The following is a 17,523-nucleotide window of genomic DNA, read 5'->3' as shown; positions in this document are numbered from 1 at the left end:
GCTGTGTGATCTACATATGTAGATACAACTGAGATAAAGAAACACATAGCATCACGAGAGCACTTGCGGCAGTATCGAACTCATCGAAGCAACTCTTTTAAATGACATATGTGACCTTGTGAACTTGTCAAAATGCCAAGGGAGTTGAAACAATTCCTCTTGGACACAAAGACGAGAGTGCAGGCAGTGATGTAATCAGTCAGGGTCATATCTAGCCTCATTTGAAGGGTAAGGTTCTTGTTGGTGTTAAATGACAATCTGTCCTGAATTTGTCATGCCCATATGTCATAAGTAACAACTTACAAAACACACCTCTCATTTTAGATCCAAGTTTGCATCTGTTCCAAGCAAAACATGTGCCATCTCCTTGTACATTCCTAGCAAGTCTGTATTAGACAAAATACTCTTTTTTACTGGGCTCTGCACGAATATAAAATCTCAGTGGAGATAACATCTCCAAATACTTCACCCTATTTTTGTGACATGCGAAAGGTTATTGTTATTGTAGCTCAGGTACTATCCCTTAGGAAAAACATGTTTTCCCATGTCTTGCAGACTGTGGTGCTAAACAACATATCATGTGTCCTGGAGAGGATGGGGTGGGAAATCAGTCAAATAGATACAGAATTGTAGTGCCCAGTGAAATCACAACTGATGCTTCAGTTGTCTTCAGCTTTGAAATAAAAATCGAGGCTAAAAGCAATCCATCCCTGGATACTCAGATGCCAGAGAGTTGATATGGCTTATGAGAGGTTGTAGCTTCAAAGGAATTGATTTATAAATGTTTTCTAATTTTAGATATGCATCTGGACAGCTAGACATACAGAAGCATCTGAATGGCTTGTATGCTTAGTGTTCATTGACTAAGAACCAACATTTTAGTGCTTCTCTAAATCTCCCTATCTGTTTCTCTTCATCTTTAAACACAAAAATGCTTCATAAAGCTGAAACAAAACATCCAGGGCCTAATTCTCAAAACTTTAGATCTCATGTGGCATCAGAGGCTAGATTTCAAAAATGTTCTTTTCTCATCATCCTGAAACCCTGCAAATTCATTAGCATTGTTTTGCACAATTATGAACTGGAACTATGAACCTGGAATTATAAACCTGGAACACAAGCCCTGTGAGAAGAGGCTGAGGGAACTAGGGATGTGCAGCCTGGAGAAGAGGAGGCTCAGAGGTGATCTCATTGCTGTCTACAACTACCTGAAGGGAGGCTGTAGCCAAGTGGTTGGTCTCTTCTGCCAGGCAACCAGCAACAGAACAAGGGGGGACAGTCTCAAGTTGTGCTGGGGGAGGTCTAGGCTGGATGTTAGGAGGAAGTTCTTGCCAGAGTGATTGGTATTGGAATGGTCTGCCCAGGGAGGTGGTGGAGTCACCATCTCTGGAGGTGTTCATGAAAAGCCTGAATGAGGCACTTAGTGTCATGGACTAGTTGATTGGATAGGGCTGGGATCTGCAATCCTGGAATATATTTACAGTTACTAATATTTATGCCTTTTTTAAAATGCACAGTTACAGTGATGCAGAACAAAAAATCTTTTATTTCTGCTCTAAATAATGTTGTTAGTACTTTGTTTGCTCAGCCTACTGATTTTCTATACCCATATTTAGACTTTAAAATATCTTTCATGAAGGGACAGGTAAGGAAGGAAAGTTAAATACTCTTTCTTGGTTATTGCCAAACCCAAAATTTCCAAAGGCCTTTGCACCTTCAGTGCCTTCAGGGAGACAAAAAGCAGTAATGAAAATGCAGTAACTCATCTGTTGTACAAAGTAATAAATGTTCACTTTAGATGCATCAATCCTAGGACATGTGGGAGCCTTAAAGTTTACCTTTAGCATTTAAGTGAGCAGCCATATCAGAGACCAACCATGTTGAACAAAGTGCTATGACTGCTTAGCAGAACAAGCCTGCTTTAAAGGCTTTAAATAACTGCTTTATTCAACGTTCAAAACAGATTTGACTCTCCTGATACTTTTGTCAGGGAAGTTCCTGCTGAGCTGGTACTGAAATCCAAGTTGTAGAACTGAGGTAGTGTTTAAGATCCAATGGTAAGGAAAAAAGGCAAGTAAATAATGTCTTATAGAAATGGTGATGCTACTATAATTATGGTGACATTCCCAAGTGCTGCCTTTGCTATGAATGATCATATTTTTTTCTTGTATTTACACTTTGATGTTCCAAGGTCACACCACAAACTTTTGGAATTGTTTGCTGCCATGAATATTGATACCCCATAGAGTTCCTTCTCTCCTTCCTTCTCTTTCCCCATCATCCCAGCTTTCTGTTCACATGTCAATATGAATCAAAATTAGGCTAAAAGGATCCTAGGTGATAAAACCTGGGATGAATTATAATTAAAGTGATAGACCTGTGCTGCTGAGCTCTGCTATGCTTTGAAATATTCTGCCAACTTAGTGGGAGTGGATGAAATGTGCTGTGCCAAATTATCCACTTTCTAAACTGCAAATCCTAGTAGGAGAGACATTATGGGTCTCTAGTTGTTTTACAAGGCTATAGTTAGGGCTGCAAGCTCCTATTTTTGGGCTAACTGTGAGCATTTGTGTGATAAGACTGGGAAGAAAAAAAAATCACATCTTCCCAAATTAGCACTTTCTGTGCACCCATTTTTCTGCTCTTTGTCCTATTTTGTGCAGGATCAGCTGCCCTGTGCAAAGAAGGTACTATCCATATGTGTGCAGGATTATATATTGTAGAATCTCTAAGCATTTAAATATCTTCCCTCAGCAAATGCTTCAGAGTGCCTGATAGAGGTTACACTTAGGCCTGGGATATATTTTGTTTGTTTCACTCTAAGTTTACTGGGTTTCTGATGTTTCTTTAAAGCTAGCATAAGTACTTTCAAACAATATAACCCCAAAGATTGACTGGAGAATTTTATATTTCAAGAGAAAGTAAGAAAATACACAGAAAGTGGGGAAAAAGAATCCCTATCTTCATATATTCAGCCCCCAAATCCAGACTTTGAAAGCACAGCAATTCAATTTTGGCTTAAGTAGATTCATGGATACTTGAAAAAAATTAGTAGTGACCTAGAATTGGCTTCTTATTGAGATGCTTTGGCTTATTGAGATGCCAAGCATGTATAAATCTGACCTGATCCAATACAAGATTTCCTCATTCAGAATAAGCCAAATGCAAGTTAAGCTCAATTATACATGAAAATGACTCAAGGAATGTAGAGTTTAAAAAAATTCAATACATTCTGTATGAAATTGAGTCATTCTGCCACATTGTTGTCTCAAATGCAACATGTCAAGGACACCACATTGATGTGGGTGAATATGGAAAACACAAAATCTAATTAACTGACTGCTGTTAGACTGACATTTTTCTGCCTGATTAAAATTTAACCCAAATAAACTAAAAATAGTTGAAAAAACTTAGAATCATAGAATCAGCCAGGTTGGAAGAGACCTCCAAGATCACCCAGTCCAACCTATCCCCCAGCCCTAGCCAGTCAACCAGACCATGGCACTAAGTGCCTTATCCAGGCTTTTCTTGAACACCTCCAGGGACGGTGACTCCACCACCTCCCTGGGCAGCCCATTCCAATGGCAACTTGAAACCATTTCCTAGGCTTTGTACGCACTAGATCAAGTTTTCTTCTCGTAGTGGTGTTGCCTCCAAACAGGTAATAGCTGTGAGGGATTCAGCAGGTAAAGATGGCATCTTCATAAACATCCCAGCAGGGAAATGTGAAGAATACAGTCTCATCATAGCAGAGCACGAAACACTCTGGAGGATCCCTGGTGGAAATAATGGTCAGATGAAAGGAATAGTTACAATCCCAGCTCTGCTAACACTACTTGAGGCAGACACAGCATGGTCTTTGTAAGTCTGTATATACAAGTACCTCTTCCATCCACCCCTGCTTCCTGCAGTAAGACATAGCCCTAGTTAGCTTAAGAGTGACCAAAGGTGATTTTACTGGCACCTTGTATAGAAAGGCTCTGTCATCTCTCTCTTCCTTCACTGACAAATGAGCCATTTCAGTGGGTTATCAGTGCTATTCACTGGTACATGTGAGAGGAGAAGAAAAGAGGTTTGTGGCAGCAGCAGCAAAACCACCCACAGCTAGGACGAGATGCAGCCTAATTAAACTTAACTGTCCCCAAGTGATTCCTGCAGAATAGTTGCTCAAAATTACCTAAACTAATCCACTTCCTTAAACACCCCCTGAGGCTTTGTTGTCTTCTCATTTATTAGGGTTTTACCTTTCTAATACCCACGATAGTGATAAAGTTGCTTTTGATTGATGCTGAAGAATCTATAAGCAGAATTTAGCCATTAGGCATTAAAAAGAAGTACTCATCTTTAGAGAACTCTTCAGCCTGAGAAATGTTTTCATCCCTTGCCCACTAACATTAATCCTAGCACTCACCATCTGCTAGCAAGCAAGTTGCAAGCTAAACTGTTTATTAGGATGTTTTGAGGAGCACCAAAGTTAGGCACTGAAAACAAAAGCACACACTGCCTTGAACAGCAGATTTGAGGCCTCAGAAAGAAAATTAATAAGATTTTCTTGTTAATGAGAAAATATAATCTTCTATTTATATAACTTCTTTTTATTCTAGAGAACCTCATCAATTTGGGCTTGACCTTACTGTCCTCCCCATTTCTTCACCCCTTACACATCTTCTATGCAATGTCTCACAGTGAAGGGGACTGTAAGAGCATATTTAGGCCCTTTAAAAGTGAGTAGCTAATAATCTACCACTTAACAAAGCCTTCGAGAGGGCAAAAGAGCACTGCAGTGTCATATGAGGACTGTCACAGCTGAGTTCAGGAAAGGTAGAAAAGGAGATCCCAATCAAAAAGAGAGAATTTAGGTGCATAGATAAAATTAATGAGGAAAACGCAGTTTGCCTGTGCTGACATTTCAATATAGGCACATGAGAAGAGCTCATTTTTAGGGGGAATGTGTTTCCTTTGGAAAATGCTGATAGTGTCAAAATGTAAACATTTGGCAGGGTTGTGTACTATGGAAGTGCCCTTCCCAGAAATCAGGCAAGCAGGGAAACCTGCCTGGACTTGGGCACCCTGCCCAAGTGCAGCTGTTGGATATCACGCCCTGCATTGCCCAGGCCAGAGCTCACCATTTACCCAGCTGGTGTTTTCCCTGAGTTCAGGCACAGAACAAATAACTGTTCTGCATGCCAGCATGCAGAATTATCCATGCTTCCCCTTTTCAAGCCACAGCTGAAAAAGAACTATTTAGACATTCACAGCACTGGCAGGACTCAAGCTCTCATCTCAACATCATCACATCTCAATGCATCGAATGTGCCTCTGCCATGTAGCCCTAAGCAGATGGGACATATCCTGTGCCACGTGCCACGATGATGAGCACATCCCACATGATTCTCCACCTTGTCCTATATGCTCAAAAGCCTTTCATGTTCTTGGGAACAAACAGAGTTGTCCTGATACTGGCCAGCTCCTGAAGAACTGCTGGCCTGGAGAGTCTCATATAGATGGGTCAGACAACTGCTTCTCACTTAATAAAAAGCTGAAGGAAATTTCCCTCTCTTTTTTTCTGTTTTGATTAAAACCAAATAATAACCCAATCTTCCCCAGGAAAAGCTGACATTTCCACCTTCATTCTGAAAATACAATAGCATTTTTCTTCAAAAGCAAAAAAAATACTTCTGTAATAATTTCTGCTTTGGTCTAATATCTCAAAATTGGACTTCTCTCTGTAATAATGAAGCCTTCAGACGTCTTTACAAAATGTTAGGAAGTTTGACTATGTGTGGGGGTTTTCTGTAACTTTAGCAATAGATCAGAGGTATTATGAGTCTGATGGATCTATATTCTTTGCCCTTGGCAACATGTTTAACTTCGCTGGTATTCTGAGAGGAGACTGAGAGGTGAGCTCACTAAGGATTAGAAATACATGAAGGGTAAGTGTGACGGTTTGGGTGTTACCCACCCCCCTCCCACACTTAAGAAATCACCCAGACTAGACTCAGACAAGCCTGGAAAGTAGAATGAAGCTTTATATTTACATCTTAGCACAATATACAAGCAGATATTTACAATCTATACAGCTGTAGTTAAAAAGGAATACAGAAACACAACACCTCTCCCAGAAACTAGAGTCCTCAGGAGGGGCTCCCAATCACCCTTCCACCGCCTTTCCACTCCTCTACCTTATCCCAGACTTTGCCTTACATTCAAGAGGTTAGGAAGCAGACAGATTAGACAGCAGCAGGTTAGGAAGAGAAGGGAGGCAGCCAGAGACAGAGAGAGGAACTGTGTTATCTATATTCTGTTCTTGTTTTTATAGATCTCAGCAAGCCTATGAGTGAAGTAGACATCACCATTGTTTCCTTTTAACAGCCTATAATCTAATTCTTCTCAGTAAAATATCCCAGCTAAGCTCAAACTAGCACAGTAAGTGTTAGGAGGACAGAGCAAGGCCCTTCTCAGTTGTGGACACATCCACAGCATGCTGACAGAGGACATGATTTGACAAACATGAGCAACCTGTGCTGTGAAGTGTCCTTGAGCCCATCCTGGAGGCAGGAACTAAGGTGATGAAACAAACCCCCACGTCCAGCTGCAAGGGGGCAGGATCTGCTGGCCGCAGGAGGCTTGCCCATAAATGTTTTCTTTAAGCTTTACCCTATCTGTACTCACACCCAGCCTTAGCCTATCTGTGCCTTACACGTGTACCAATCCTAATTCAGCTCGCTGTGCATGCCTCTTCTAAGTTTGGCATGAAAGTCACTGCATCACCGCAATAAAGGGAGCACGACTTTAACCACATTGGTATGGCATCGTGACTGGCTGCCTTCCCACCCACACTCAGTGATGTCTAATGATAGGACAAGGAGCAATAGGTGCAAGCTGGAGCAGAGGAGGTTCCACATGAACATAAGGAAAAACTTTTTCACTGTGAGGATGATGGAGCACTGGAACAGGCTGCCCAGAGAGGTTGTATAATCTCCTTTTCTGGAGACATTCAAAACTGGATGGATTTGTTCCTGTATGATCTGCTCTAGGTGATTCTGCTCTGGCAGGGGCATTGGAGTAGATGATTTTTCAAGCCCCTAACATTCTATAATTCTGTGATACTTATTTACAGCCTTAATTGTAAAGCAAAATTACAATCTAAATTGAATCCAATAGGATTAGATTAGCTTAGAAATTTTCAGTTTCTTCTAGTGCAAACTGAGTGGTTCATTTTAGTCATTTTATGTTACATTGTTAGAAACATTTTACTCTAGTTGGGTTCTTACTAAAATACAGAATATGTGAAATATTGTAATTGTACTTGTAGAAAAATTGGTTTAAATTACAAAGATACTACTTCCTCATATAACCATCCTGTGTGCACCAAAACCTTTACAGAAACCTATAGATTTCCTTGATTTGCTTGATGGATATATAGCCAAACATTTGGCACTGGAAAACAACACAGCCTTAAACAGGCTGTTTTATCTGCTTGACAGCAATTTTTTTCTCTTTAGGTGAACCTGAGCAGTCATAGAAAGGCTGCTTTTTCCAGTTCAAACAGATTCAACAACAGCTTTCTAGACCCTTTCCTAAGCAACACAAGACATATCTAAAATACATATATTCTTCCCTCAACATGTGGATTTATGCATAGAGGTAATATTCTATTAGGCACTTGGTGCCATGGTCTGGTTGACTGGATAGGGCTGGATGTTAGGAGGAAGTTCTTGCCAGAGAGAGTGATTTGCCATTGGAATGGGCTGCCCAGGGAGGTGGCGGAGTCACCATCCCTGGAGGTATTGAAGAAAAGCCTGGATGAGGCACTTAGTGCCATGGTCTGGTTGATTGGATAGGGCTGGGTGCTAAGTTGGACTGGATGATCTTGGAGGTCTCTTCCAACCTGGTTGATTCTATGATTCTATGATTCTATTCACAAAAGCAAAGCTTGGAACAATCCCCATTAACAATTATTCTCCAGGATTCACTGAGAACCTTTGCTGCAACTCATCATTGTGCTGTTACAGCCACACTTTGGAGGTTAGAGAGTTCAGCAATTGAAACTATAACTGAGACGGCAAAGTGAAAGCAGTTTTGACCCTAATCAGTTTATGGGCTACTTTCTAGTCTTGAACACCCCTGAACCCATTCAGTTTGCACAGACATAAGGAAGACTGTAGAAAAAAAAATGGAGATGAGAAACAGAAAGAGGATAAACAGACTTATGCATCCAATAAACTAAAGGAGATTATTTTTCTGTTTGTCAGCTGACTGAGGCTGCATCCCACTAAATTCAGTCTCTGCTTAATGTGATTCTCTGTATCCTTTGATCAAAAGCACAGAAATGTATTAAGGAGAGTACAACTCCTTCCCAGCACCCCCTGATATTTTGATTGGCTTTGATCTCTGAGGCAGCTGTTACTTGAAAACTTTAAGAAACAGATATGTAATTAATAGCAAGGGAGACAAAATTGGGAAACACTTAGGAAGGATTTTTTTATACATAACAAAATGGACTACAATTTTCTCTTCAAGGCAGACACTAAACATTTACTAATTTTATGAAACACACCTAGTACATTAGGTTCCTTTACCTAGCCAAGGAGGATAACTTTCAGCAGCAATACCAGGTACTCATTTTGAGTATTTGGGTACTTCAAGAACCTGAATTTCATTTTCAGGTTATGAATGGATGTGAATATAAGTAATTTCCCTTCGGAATTCTTTGACACATCAAGCTGTTGTGACAGCTTTGAAATCTGCTTTTGACTGAGATTTCTGACTCACTGGATGATTTTAGATGAGTGACTTCACCTCAAATTCCTCATCTAGAAATTGTGAATAATCATATTTCTCTGTGTAACTTTGAGACTTACTGATTGCAAATGTTGTACAAGGGCAGTATTGTTTTTATAAGAATTCATTTTGTGCAGTGCTTCCATCTTGATAGTCTGAACTGTTTCATTTTAATTCAAGGTTATAAGAAGAGACTTAAATTAAACTGCACTTTGTAGACGTATGAGATCCAGGCTTTTTCATATCTAATGTCATATCTAGTTTCTTCTGGGATTTATTACATACAAAGTCTTCCTGAAAAATTCAGAGCTCTCACCTCCCTTAGCTGTAAATTATTGCTCTGTGCACCAGGTCAGACTGTGTGCTGCCCTGAGAAGCATCTAATTCTTAGAAACCTGGCTTTAATCACCTCAGAACACTGATAATACTTTTAAAGATTATCCCCCCCAAAAAACAGAGGTTGAATTATCTAAAGAAAAAATACATTCTCTATCTCCAGCAAGCAATAATCTCAGTTGGATTCTAGTTACTAGAGGGAGAATTTTTGACTGTAATTGGGCCTGAGGAGCTGGGCTCCTGTTAAGAGTTTGCTCACAAGCAAGGGAGAGCTGAGCTCTTGTTGTCTGCATCTTTGCCCGCTTTTCCCAGCTGGGGAGACAGCATTAACAAAACTGTTCTGGAGATAAATAGTGCCCTGGTGACATAAGACGGAACAACAGCAGCAGGAATACTGCAGGTAACCCTTCTTAGCCTTAGGTTTTGCTGATCAATCAGCAGCTTTGGAGAGCCAGCAGCTAGGAGAGTGTCTGGCTCTTTATCCCTATATGATTATTTCTCTTCCTCCTCATCTTTGACATGTTTTAGTTTGGACTTTATTAGATATATGATTCAAAGCATTAGGCACAAGATGCCAGGCACAGGAGCATGGGCAATTAATAGTAGATTTATAAATGTCATTGGCTGATATCTTCATTGTTGCAGCACACAAAAGGCTGCTCTGAATCCTGGACTCCTTAAGGCACAAAATCCATGAGCAAAATTGTTTAAAAAAATACATGTCTATAAGTCCTTATGCTGCTCTCTGGACTAAAATGTATTAGTTCCCTGGGGAACTGTGGGAAGTTACAACTGCTGTTCTAATTTCCTCAATAAAAGAAAATTCAAAAGCCCTCATCAAGCACTCAAGAAATGGCACTTAGCATGCTTGATCATGACGAAAATATTCATTCAGTGGAAGAATAAAGTTAAGAGAACATTTTAAGGGCGTATATATATATATATATTTATTTATTTTCCCCCCACTCAAACTTATGTCCAATACACACCTGTCAGTCACTTGAAATACACTTTCCAAAAAGTACAATGAAACTGTTTTGTTAGAAACTAGAAAGATTTAGGATGGGTTTTCTTATTCTTCATTCCCCTCTCCTCTTCCCTCTCCTCTCCTCTCCTCTCCTCTCCCCTCTCCTCTTCCCTCTCCTCTTCCCTCTCCTCTTCCCTCTCCTCTTCCCTCTCCTCTTCCCTCTCCTCTTCCCTCTCCTCTTCCCTCTCCTCTTCCCTCTCCTCTTCCCTCTCCTCTTCCCTCTCCTCTTCCCTCTCCTCTTCCCTCTCCTCTTCCCTCTCCTCTTCCCTCTCCTCTTCCCTCTCCTCTTCCCTCTCCTCTTCCCTCTCCTCTTCCCTCTCCTCTTCCCTCTCCTCTTCCCTCTCCTCTTCCCTCTCCTCTTCCCTCTCCTCTTCCCTCTCCTCTTCCCTCTCCTCTTCCCTCTCCTCTTCCCTCTCCTCTTCCCTCTCCTCTTCCCTCTCCTCTTCCCTCTCCTCTTCCCTCTCCTCTTCCCTCTCCTCTTCCCTCTCCTCTTCCCTCTCCTCTTCCCTCTCCTCTTCCCTCTCCTCTTCCCTCTCCTCTTCCCTCTCCTCTTCCCTCTCCTCTTCCCTCTCCTCTTCCCTCTCCTCTTCCCTCTCCTCTTCCCTCTCCTCTTCCCTCTCCTCTTCCCTCTCCTCTTCCCTCTCCTCTTCCCTCTCCTCTTCCCTCTCCTCTCCTCTCCTCTCCTCTCCTCTCCTCTCCTCTCCTCTCCTCTCCTCTCCTCTCCTCTCCTCTCCTCTCCTCTCCTCTCCTCTCCTCCTCCCTCCCCTCCTCTCCTTTCCTCCTTGTTTTGTCACTTTTGTTGTTTGAGCTTTTTGGTTGTGGGTAGGTGTTTTCATTGTGACACTTGAAAGTTCAGGTGTGACATGAACAGTTTGTGAGGATGAGCTGACCAGTGACTCACAAATGGCTCCTGAATTCACTGTTCCAGGAAACCACAGGGAAAGGCAAGCTTCTGAGTCTGTCAAGAGTTCAGCTGTTTGATCTGCTGCCTGGTAAAAATCTCCAGGCACTATGCACTGCTCTAACCTGTTTCTTATTTGAGTCAGTCAGCAATTATACTTTGTGCTTTCTCTTTGCTACAAATCTAATTAAAATCATATTTGTACAGGATCTATAGCTATGTATTTGGTCTTCTTGGAAAAACATTTCCCTTGTCTGAAATAGGGTTAACACAGAGGCCACAGGGTGATAAATTTCAGCTCTACTTTGCCACTTGATACCATACTTCTGAGCTTATCTTTTCTCCAACGTTTCTTTTGCTGTAAGTCACAGGCAGGAAGAGTTATAGATGCTACAGATATCCACTGGAACTGGATTCTGGAGAGATCATTCAGGTGATAGAGAAGGGAGCACCAAATTATCTGTCGTTAGGCATGGGTACACTTTCCTGTAAATGCTTGGAGAAATATAATTGTAGGCTAATGCATCTGGGCTAAATTCACTGCTGCCCTAAGCACTGCCACTCAGTAGTGTTTGCTGTGGTGAAATTCTGACCTTTGTCTAATTGATATTACCAGAAAAACCTGTGGAGAGTGAATGCAGCTTTCAGGATTTATGGACATTTCAGCATATTTTAAAGAGGTCCCAGAACATTGCAGAATACATACATGGATGATCACAAGAGAATGCTGAGGCTGTTCCATAACAATACACCATCCCTGTTCAAGGTATCACTTAAACATGTACTTGGTGCAGGGTTATGTTGTCAGGTATCCTCATCTATCCTGATTTCTTTTGCTTGTATCTGTTGCAGTCTATAGGTTCTTTTCCTACATCTGACCAAAAAAAACCCAGTACAATATCAGAAAAGGATGCCAGCCTGAGAGAACTGCTCAGGCATTGTGAAGGGCACATCTATATCACACAATGAAACTGAGAGCAGTCTAACTTCTTTAATGCAATGTTCCTGAACTAATGAGTGTGCCTGTGAAGCTGGTGTTATTACCTCAGCTTTGGCACCACACCAAAGCAGCAATGTTGCTGTTGAGACCTCAGTGCCGTGTGCACTGTATAAATGTCCCAATGCTGCTCAGATAAGTTCTCCCCACAGTGCACCTACTGCCATGGAAAACTGCCTGCAGATTTTTGTGTAAAAGGCACAATCAAGTTGAAAGAGATATTGTAGATTAGATTGTAGATGAATGTGTAAATCCTGAGTTATGTCATAGGCCAGACACCTCATAAAAAATTAGGTGGATCCCCTATCATAGAATCATGGAATTTCTTAGATTGGAAAAGACCCTCAAGATCATCGAGTCCAATCATTAGTTTCACACTGACAAGTCCTTGACTAAACCAAATCCCTCAGCATAACATCTTATCACTACGAATTGCTATGGTTGGAAAGGACCACCTGGATCATCCAGTCCAGCCTTCATCCCAGCATCCTTCATCACTAGACCACAGCCTCAGGAACCACATCCACTCTTTTTTAAAACACCTCCAGGGATGGTGACTCCACCATCTCCCTGGGCAGCCTGTTCCAGTGCCTGACCACCTGCTCAGTAAAGAACTTCCTCCCAACATCCAACCTAAACCTCCCCTGACGCAACTTGAGGCCATTTCCTCTTGTCCTATCATTAGTAATATGGGAGAAGAGACCAGCTCCAGCCTCACTACAACCTCCTTTTAGGTAGCTGCAGAGGGCAATAAGGTCCCCTCTCGGCCTCCGCTTCTCCAGACTAAACACCCCCAGCTCCCTCAGCTGCTCCTCATAGGTCATGTTTTCTAGACCTCTCCTCAGCCTCTGCACCCTTCTCTGCACCTGCTCCAGCACCTCAATGTCCCTCCTATACTGTGGTGACCCAAACTGGACACAGTACTTGAGGTGTGGTCTCACGAGTGCTGAGTACAGGGGCGTGAACACCTCCCTGCTCATGCCACAAGGCAGGTGCTCCCGATGGGCTGGGTGGCATGTATGAACCACAGGTGTCCTCATGTCCTAGCAGCAGCTGGTCAGTCCACCAGCACTGTACCATCTCTGTAAGCCATCAGCGCTTCTCATGCCATAGGCTCTGATTTCTGTGCTTCACTGCTTCGACACACAGCACAAGAGATCACTTTTTTTTTTCTCCCCTGTGGTTTGGCACAAACAAATAATATCTGGAACTAAAATGGTTATCACAGGTTTATTAACTTTGAGAGAAATAAATCATAAAAGGGTAAATTGAAATTAACTGGGTCAAAGAAAGGGTAAATCAATAGGATTATGTAAGGGTCATAAAAAGGGAGGACTTTCTTCTAGTCTGTGACCTTTTGTGAGGACAAGCTTGAGGAAACATCTGAGACAGAAAAGAAAGGATTCTAAGCTCTAGCTAAATAGCTATAACGAGATGTTTTCAGCAGGTGCTGGAAGCCCTGAACAGTGGGACTTAAATACATGATGTCTTATTTGTCTAAATCCAAAAAAAAGCACTTAGGCTAAAGCCAGAATGATGCAGGTGGCTACAGGCTCTCCCTCCAAAAGCTCAACAGCATCTCATTTGCTCTGGCTGGAATGCAGAAGGAAATTTTCTTCTCAGCAGACAACTAATCTAACTCTATTGAACAGGCTTCCAGGCTTCTTTTGCAGATAGATATTAAACAGAAGGAATTCTATGACTACTGAGAGAAGTTTTGTTATTAGGAATTTGCAGAAAGTTCTTGACCATTTCGATTTAACATCCAGGGCAGATGACACTATGGTTGCATAGTGAATTATAACATCTATTGCTGCAAGCTTGCCTGAGCTATTGCTGCAGGCAGTAGTTGCTGCTGTATCTACTGTATTACTAGAAACAGACTGAAGTCTTTTTGAGTTGGAAATATAAAATTATAATCCATGCAGTGGCTCATACTCATTTTTATAAATATATCTGTGTATATCTATACCAAAATTGCAGTTGTCTCCATCCCTGGAATATGATTCAATTGACATGACACCTTTTAATGTAAGCCAAGCAGATGTTTGTTTCCTAAAGCTAACGATGAGTCAAGAGTAACAGTAAGATTCTGTTTGATAAATGGGCCAATGCTGGGTTAGAAGAAAGTGATTAATTGTACAGCAGAGATCACTAGTAGCTCCTGGGAATATGCAGCCACTAATAACCTAGACAGAAAAGTAACTCAGATGTTAACAAAATCCTCCTGACTGTGCTTTGGATGTGCTCTGAGTTATGAAAAAAAAATGATAGAAAGCAACTGCGAAACAAATAATCTGTTTCTTAGAGGTCTTTAAAAGTTGATGAAATGCAACAAAAATTGGATTAATCTTGGGAAAATGCCTGCTAATCTATCTCAGGTTGAGCATATATTCTGTGGTGGACAAGTCTGGAAAGCAGTAATGTGAAGGGCTGAGAAATTGTTGGGAGTGCCTGTGTTTGTGCAGCAGGAATAAGGAGGCAATTGTTCATCTCCACACAACTCTGACAGAAGAGTAACTGCCTTTCTAGACAGCTCATTACAACAAACAAACTGAAGGTCATTCAGTGTACAACAGAAATAACTACTGAGGGATTTCTGAATAGACAGAAGAGGGGAGTTTGGAATGGATCAATATTTATACTTCGGTGAAAGGAAAATTAAGTGGTTGAGAACCAAGGAACTTGCCAACAGTCTACAAAGGGCATAAGCAGCAAGAAGGAAGAGGGATTATGTAGGATGTTCTGAGGCAGAAGGAAGGAAGAAATTAAAATCTAGATGGAATACTAAGATAAAAACTGTGATACAGAAATGAACTATACGGTGTAAAGTTCTCCCAGGGAACTATTTAAACCTCATTACTTGAAGGGTTGGACAAAGCCTTGGCTAAATATATTTCAGCAAATAATTTATTTCCATTAGCATCAAGACATGACCTTCTCACAAATTCCCATTAACTTCACTGCATTCTGCATGTGCCTTATGAAGCAGCAGCAGGGACTGGGCTGGCTCTTAGCACTCAGCTGGGGTACAGCAAACTCCAAACAAATGCAGTTCAGACTCATCACAGGGTCTGAGACCAGTCCATCCTCCAAAATCAGTCTGTATAGCTCTGCACTGAGTGAGTACCTCCAAAAGGCTTTTGAACTCATTCACCAGGTTGTACTAGAAACCACAGTAATTAACTTATTTATCTATAACCATCTCTGAAGTGAAAACAAATTAATAATAAAAAAAAGATCTGCCTTTAGTGTTTGTGAGTTTGCAGATTGTATCTTTCCTTCCAGATTTGCTTTTTCACAGCTGAATGGCTTTCTGCTCCAGGCCTTAGGAATTTCTTCTTGGTAGCACTAAGTGTCTCACTGTCTTTGCCTGGGCTGCAGGCAAAGCTTGCTGTGATTTTGTCATGCTTCTTTTGCCACTTGCTTCCATAGGAAGGAGCAGTGTCCTCATGGGGTAGATGGAACCAGTGATCTCAGACACATTTTCATCCACAGAGTAAGAATGCCTAGATCAAACACTGCTCATTGCACCCTCCCATAGTACTCATATCTCAGCTGTAGTTCAGACAGATTCAGACAAAACAAGCCTTTAGTAGCATCCATGAAAATAGTTGTGACCTCAAATCACAGATGATACAGATGAAAACTAGTAAAAGTTACTGCTGCACCTGACACTGACAACTCTGTTAGAGAAGTCACAGAGAGGTGTGTCACCTAACAACGAAACAAAACCAGATTTCCCACAGGAGCATTTGCAACCCAGTAAGCTATTGGGAGAAAGTTTTGCTTGTGCTACCACAGTGTGTTCATATGACACCAAGACTAAGTTATACCTCTACATTCACATTGATATTAAATCTAGTAAATAAAAGTCTATGCAAGTACGGTGCAACTCCTTTGGGGTGACTGGCATTAAGTAGCATAAAAGCACACCACCTTTCTCTTGGGTTTGTGTTCTAGGACCATTAAAGAGACAATGTTCAGTAACAGGATCATGTTAGCCTTCTAGTGTGTTTGCCCTGTAGAGATGTCCTCTGGTGGTTTTGTTGGAATATTTTTAATGTCAATATGTGAGTACAGTGTGTCCCTGGGAGCGAATAATGACTCTAAGATGATTAACATGCTATTAAACTACGGGATAATCGCAATCCTGTCAAGTGTCAGTGTGTGCATTTCATCAGCCCCCATGTGACTCTGCCTCCTGCCCTGAACTCCCAGTACCTTCCACCTAAGGAGAATATTTTTCACGGTCAGCTGCTGTATGTGACCCTTTCAGAACTTCCACCAGCACAAAGAAAACAAAAGTAGATAAACATCACTAAGTCATCCAAAATGCAATACTTTTTTTGTACCATTCAAAGTAAGCCTAAAATGACTTAGCAGATGGTAACATACTGGTGGGACTGGAAATAGTGAACAATCTGAGATACAACAAAGTGTGAACAAGTTCTGATAGTTCTCTTCTTCAGATTAGCTGATGAGTTACGTACAAGGCAGTTGCATGATGAAATGGACCTGTAATATATGTTCCAACTGCTTTGGCATTGATCAAAGTGCAAAGTCTGAGATTAGGACAGGGTCTTTTAAGCTTAGTGGGCTCAGTGAAGGCATCTAGTTGGCTAAGCTCAGGATCAGCTCCTTTGCTGACAAATACTGGGAAGAAAACTCAAAGTGAAGTGAAATGTGTATGTGATGGTGTATATTGCATAAAGAGATAAGTGAGACTGAAGGCAGTGATACCCTAGGAAGGGATAAGTTCAAACTTCTGTTCATCTCCTGACAGACTTTAATTTCTCCTATCCAGCTACTGCATCTTCTCAGCTGTGAGAACTGCTTTACAAGATAAGAGAACAGTGGCCTTCTCCCCTGAAAAATTCATTTGTTTTGTTTATTGAGCTTTGCCAGGGAGCCAGCATTTTATGACTAAGATGTGTCACACTGCTAAGCTGCGTGACAGCTTGATGCACTGAAGGATGCTCCCCACTGAAAACGTACACTTGTTTATGCAGTATATGTTTCTACCTAAGAAACCTACAGGTTTTCACTAGTTCATAGAATGCTTTAGGTTGGAATCGACCTTAAATATCATCTAACTCCAATCCCCCTGCCATGGGCAGGGGCACCTTCCACTAGACCAGGTTGCTCAAAGCCTCATCCGGCCTGGCCTTGAACACCTTCAGGGATGGGGTGTTGGGAGTAATGGCTTTCCTTTTTTCCAGCTAAACTGCTAAAAATGTCTGCACTGGTATCAGTGAAGACCAACAGCTCTCGTACTCTTATCTTACTTTCCAATATGTCTTTCTTCTCTATGATCAATATTTTACAGCATGAAGGCAATAATATGTTTTTCCTGTGAAAAAAAAGGAAATTGTCTATCACACCAGCCAAGCTGCTGCTTTCTCCTGCACTTTCTGGCTCCTAACACGGCTCTTAAAGAGACCAAATGACTGTTTCATCTCCCAGCTGAGCGAGATG

The sequence above is a fragment of the Pogoniulus pusillus genome, chromosome 26, assembly GCF_015220805.1.
Source record: "Pogoniulus pusillus isolate bPogPus1 chromosome 26, bPogPus1.pri, whole genome shotgun sequence".
In the NCBI taxonomy this organism is placed as follows: Eukaryota; Metazoa; Chordata; class Aves; order Piciformes; family Lybiidae; genus Pogoniulus; species Pogoniulus pusillus.
The sequence above is the reverse complement of the archived record's forward strand: the minus strand, read 5'-3'. Positions refer to the sequence as shown.